The sequence below is a fragment of the Equus quagga genome, chromosome 19, assembly GCF_021613505.1.
Source record: "Equus quagga isolate Etosha38 chromosome 19, UCLA_HA_Equagga_1.0, whole genome shotgun sequence".
Lineage (NCBI taxonomy): Eukaryota > Metazoa > Chordata > Mammalia > Perissodactyla > Equidae > Equus > Equus quagga.
Window position 1 is genome coordinate 13,216,244 of NC_060285.1, and position 5,980 is coordinate 13,222,223.

A 5,980-nucleotide genomic window follows, 5' to 3' on the forward strand; every position below is an offset into this window, starting at 1 on the left:
GAGGCCTGTTACGCTGCACCCAGAGGAGGGAAGGGCCGTATCACAGGTCACTCTGCACGACTTTGCCCCTGAGCAGCTGGGGGGGTGTGTGGGTGTGTTGTGTGGGAGGATGGAGTAGGGGGTGGGGAGGTGGCCAGCCGTGGACAGGAAGGGTGGGGGTGGTGGTGAAGGTGAGTGGGGAGCTCCCCGTCCCTCCCTGTCCTGGCAGATGCCCACGGCAGCCCCCTCCTGCCCGAGCTCAGCCTCGGGCTCTTCGAGAAGCAGAACCAGAATTGTCTGAAAAGGGCTTTCTGTGACCCTGTGGAGTTTGGAGTGAAGCTCAAGGCAGCCTTAGTGGCTGTTATGGGCAGAATTGTGTCCCCCCAGCAACTTCGTATGTTGAGGTCCTGACCCTCAGCCCCTCAGAATGTGACTGTTGACAAATAAAAATGGCAAGTAATAGGATATATTGGAGAATATGAGGAAGCCATTTGGTGTAAACCTAATTCGGCCTGACCTTGTCTTTCCAAAAGGGCCTGACCGTGGCCGTGGAGCGTGCATTGTATATCTGCTTTAGACATTCCCTATGGCAAGAGCAAAGGCCCTTGAGATAAAGGTGCAACTTCCCTCCCCCTCCCAACGTTGGCATTCCCCTAAGGATTAAGCATCTTTCCTTAGGCTAGGAACTGATTGCTGCGCTCACCTGTGACCACCCAGCTCAAGACAATAGGCTTGCCTCCTGCTACGCCCTCCAAGAGAGCAGACCCACTACCTGCTGTGTCCATCAAGCGCTGTGCCGACAGGGCAATCTTGTGACTATTGTGGGAGGGACATTTCAATCATATGGGAAACGTCCTGTATGGGGGTATATAACCACTCTGTATACCTGACTTCCTTGGTGCCCTTTCTTCCTTTGGGAAGAAGGGCCCCGGGCCATGGTTCCTCAGATTTCAGCTCAGAATAAACTCACCCAAATTTCCATTTATAGATTGGTTATGGATTATTTTCGACACTGTGTTAGGAGATGAAGTTAAAAAGAGGCCATTAGGATGGGCCCCCATCTAATCTAAGCTGATTGGTGTCGTTCAAGGGAGAGGAGAGATGGGGGAGGGTGTGGGGGGGGGGGGGTACATGCACAGAGGAAAGACACGTCAGGACGCGACGAGAAACCTGCAAGCCAAGGAGAAGAAGAAACCAGAACCTGCTGCCACTCGGACTTCCAGCCTTCAGAACCGGGAGAAGATAAAGCTCGATGGTTTAAGCCCCAGTGTGGGGCTGGCTTACGGCGTTCCTAGCAAAGGAGTGCGGGGTCCTAGACTCTCAGACGGGGACTCAGACACAGCTGGCTCATCCAGCTCCGTCTCCTCGCCTCTCCTTTCTCCCTCCCTTTTTACTTTGAAAGCATTTCAGACCTTCCAGAAAGCTGAGAGGACCGGCCCGGTGAATGCTGTGGCTGCTTCCCTTAGGTCCCACCTTGCTGACGGTTGCTGCTTTTGTTTCTCTCCTTTTCTCTTCTGTTTTTCCAGAACCGTTGAGAGTAAGTTGCAGACACCATGACACTTCACATGGCCGTAAGAGCAAGGCCACAGTCCCATTATCCTTGTCACTCTGAAGAAAGGGGACGCTGACCCGTAATGTCCGTGACTGTCGGTCCACACACGTCTCCCCAGTGACCCCCCGACCCGGTCCCGTAGAGGACCGCCCACATCCACATCCAGTCAGGGCTCGGCCTGCCTTCTACTTGTCACCTCTTTAGTGTCTTTTGTGATGTTGACTCTTGAAGAATTGTTTGGAAGAGACCCATCGGTTGCCTTGAAAATGTCCCATGTTCTAGATCAATCTTTTTTTCATAATTAGATTCTGGCTAAGCATTTTTTTTTTTAAGATTTTATTTTTCCTTTTTCTCCCCAAAGCCCCCCAGTACATAGTTGTATATTTTAGTTGTGGGTCCTTCTAGTTGTGGCACATGGGATGCCGCCCCAGCATGGCCTGGTGAGCAATGCCGTGTCCGTGCCGAGGATCTGAACCTGCAAAACCCTGGGCCACTGAAGCGGAGTGCGCGAACTTAACCACTTGGCCACAGGGCCAGCCCCGAAACCTTTTTTGCAAGAATACTATATGGTCACGTTGCATCTGCTCATCAGGGAGAGAAAGAAATTGAGACCCAGTGAGTTGGTGGGCAGAGTTTAGGTGCATTTCAGTACCAGATTTTTTATTTGTCTTTATCAGGCCCATGACTGATAACATAGGACAGGAAAAGCGCCCTTGCGTCGAGTGGGAAACAGGATCTGTTCACAGAAACGATGCTGATCTTCCTTATAAAGGCTGGCGGTTAAACACATCCAGACCTGGGGGCCGCCCGGTGGCTCAGCGGTTAAGTGCGCACCTTCTGCTTCTCGGTGGCCTGGGGTTCGCTGGTTCAGATCCCAGCTGTGGACATGGCACCGCCTGGCAAAAGCCATGCTGTGGCAGGCATCCCACGTATAAAGTAGAGGAAGATGGGCATGGATGTGAGCTCAGGGCCAGTCTTCCTCAGCAAAAAGAGGAGGACTGGCAGCAGTTAGCTCAGGGCTAATCTTCCTCAATAAAAAAAAAACACATCCAGACCTGGCTTTGAACCCCCTGGCACCTGGCCAAGTCTTTTAATGTCTCTGGGCCTCAGTTTTCTTATCTATAAAATGGGAACCATAATATTCCTACCCCCTAGGCTTGTGTGAAATGAAATTAGCCCTGTCAGATATTTAGCACTGTGCCTGGCCCATTGTAATTGCTCAGTAAAAAGTAATCACTGTTGTGGATGTCTTTTATAATTAGGGTTATTGACAAATGAAAGTGCCCTGGCCCTGCCACCTGCCCCCTTCCCGGCTCCCTGTTGTGCGTAAGCAGGAGTGTGGGAGAGGTAGGGAGGAGCTTGAACCTGAGCCAGCCCCGCACAGGAGGCAAGACGTGGTCTGAAGCCTGAGCATCACAGGATTGTCCTCGGGGCGCATGAGTCGGGGACACGGGGCCGCCCCGTTCCAGGGGCGCAGTCCACACTGTGGATCACGTGAATGGCGTCTGGGAAGGTTGCTGCTCTCCACGTGGAACATGGACCTTCCCTGGGCGCCCCTGGGTGCGGCTGTTCTCCGTGCCTCCTGGGGAATGATGTGATGGCGCGTCCTGACCCCCCTGGCCGAGGGGAGGCTGTGGGATTAGTCGTGGCCGGCGACTTCAGGGTGGGAGGGATTCGTGTCACATTTCCGGCCTGAGCGTTCCATGGCCAGCGTGAGACCCTCCAAAGCACTTTTCCTCTGGTGTGGGAGGGGCAGTGTTCGCGATGCTGGCTTCTCCAACAGCCTGGGTCCCTAAGCGCTGTCCCCTGCCAGCCCTCTGTGGACACAGGAGGAAACAGCCCTTTTCCGGGTCTGTAAAGCACAGCATGGAGACCTTCGTTAACAGGACTGAGTCATGTATTTGATAGTTGCTCAGAGAGTAGACCTTAAAAGTTCTCCTCGGAGCTGGCCCGGTGGCTCAGCGGTTAAGTTCCCATGTTCCGCTTCAGCGGCCCGGGGTTCACCAGTTCGGATCCTAGGTGAAGACGTACGCACCACTTGGCAGGCCGTGCTGTGGTAGGCGTCCCACATATAAAGTAGAGGAAGATGGGCACGGATGTTAGCTCAGGGCCAGTCTTCCTCAGCAAAGAGAGGAGGATCGGCGGCGGATGTTAGCTCAGGGCTGATCTTCCTCAAAAAAAAAAAAAAAAAGAAAAAAGTAGTCAAAGCCACACAGCTTGTAAGTTGTGAAACCCAGAGGCAGTGAATTTTGTTTTTATTGTCTTAAAATTTTCATAACGTAAAATTTAGCATTTTAACCATTTTTAGTGATACCGTTCAGCAGCATTAAGTACATTCACATTGTTGTGCAACCATCATCACCATCCATTTTCTCCAGAACTTTTGCATCTTCCCAGACTGAAACTCTGTACTCATTAAACAATATGCCAATTACATTTATACGGTTTAATGGATGGGTCAGTGTTGGGGTGCTGGCCAGGTGAAATGGGCTCCCATTGGAGGTGGTGAGTGGCCCATCACTGGAGGTATGCAAGCAAAGATGGAGTGCAAGACACTGGGATTAGCTGGGTGGCACCACTAGTCTATGACTCTGTACTAGTCTTTCCCACCTCTGTCAGAGGGCGAGACAAAAAGCCTTACCTGTGCTGCCCAAGGGGAGGGTTCTGCTGTGTGAGGTTTTTGTGTATCCCAGGCGAAGTGATTTGTCCTCCAGTTTACCCGTATTAAAAACAAGCTGATAATGAGGCTTCCTTATGCCTCACACAGCCCGGGGCTCGTCAGGCTGGTCTGGGTCCAGCCCCAGGACAGGGTGAGGTCATTCATGCTCCTGCCTGCGCCATCACCTTCCAGAAATGTCTGGCGGCCTGCCTCCCCCTCCACAAGGGGGCGGGTTGGAGGGTGTACAGTGTATGGTAATACGGCGACAGTGTTGCTTGTGCGCTCGTCACTCCTGCGCCCCCTCAGTGACAGACCCCCACTTTGTTTGGGATTCAAATGGAAACGTACACAGAGAAGGTGGGCCCAGTGCCCGGGCATGAATCATGAGGGTCTAGGGCGTGGACTCCAAGCCATCTTGTGGTTATGCCATTCCTCTGTGCCAGCGTAATCGCGGAGGTGAATTCCGAGATGGATGAACGACCTGGTCAGCAGCTCAGGAGTGACTGGTCTGAGCTGAGTCCTGAAGGGTGAGTGAGTTAATTGGGGGTTGGGAAGGTGGAGCAGTTCTAGAGGGAACGGCATGTACAAAGGCCCCGTGGTCAGGGTGTGAAACTTTGGAGGTGTGAGAGACAGACAGCCTGTGTGCCCAGAGTGCAGAGACTCTGGAGAGAGTGGCAGGGCCCCGACCCCAGGGGCCTTGGAGGCCAGGCCAGCAGTGGGTCTTTAACCTGAGTGCAAGTGAAGGGTTTGAGGTGTGTGTTGGGGTTTGCGGGTGGGGTGTTGTAAGACACGGGCAGGGTAGCCTTTTGAAACTCCTTCTGGCCGCGGGTGAGGAAGGCGTTGGGGGCAGGGCAGAGCTCATGCTCCACCTCCAGTAAAGGCCCAAAGGCCTCCAGCAGTTTTCAGACACCCGGACGCCGGTGTTCTTGCCTTCCTCGTCCTGCCGCCCGGCTTCTTCCTGTGTGATTTCTGCCCGGGACTGTGCTGACTCAGACATGCACGTCCCCCCTTCTCCATTTCCACAAAACCCGACTCCTGACAAACACTTGAGCAGGGCATTTCCTAAAGATCTTGGGGCCCCAGAGAGGGGTGATGCTTTCATGTGGCGTCTTAGAGGTGTGTCTTCCAAAGCTTGGGGGACACCCTGTTCCCTCCCCTCCCCCAAGCCCAGTCACTCTTCTCTCCCTCTTCCTCCCCCTGCCCCTCCCCCCTCCCACTTCCCTCCTCCAGGTGCCTCAGGAACTGTGGTCTTCAGCCCCCCTCCCAAGCTCACAGATCCAAAGGCACAATTCACGAACCCGAAGTGACGTCCGTTCCTTTCCTCCACCCTGCCCAGCCTGCCATGGGTGGCCGTTGTGACACCTTGGTAGGTTTTGCTAACTTTCTTGTCCCTTTCGAGCCTGTGACAGTCCAGTCTGAGAGTCAAATCTCACATCTGGTTTGACATTCACCGGCCCCTGCGCACAACAGGGCTTCACTGGAGGGACCTGGAGGGGGCAGGGGGGCCTGCCCCTTCATCCCCCTTCCCTCTGTCCTGCAGGCCCCTTTTTTCTCTGGTGGGCTCTGCTGGGGAGGAGGAGACAGAAAGGGCCTTGTATCTTGTCAGCTAGTGCTGCTGTGGTCTTTGTGGTGTGACATCCCTGCTTCTGTGGCCCTCACTGGTGGCCCTGGATGTCCTCCGTGTGGCAGGCGTCTCTGCAGGCTGTGGATGGACGGGTGATAGGAGAAAGGATGGCGGTATTGGCATATGTGTTGGATGAACGGATGGGAGGGTGGTGGACGGACCACGG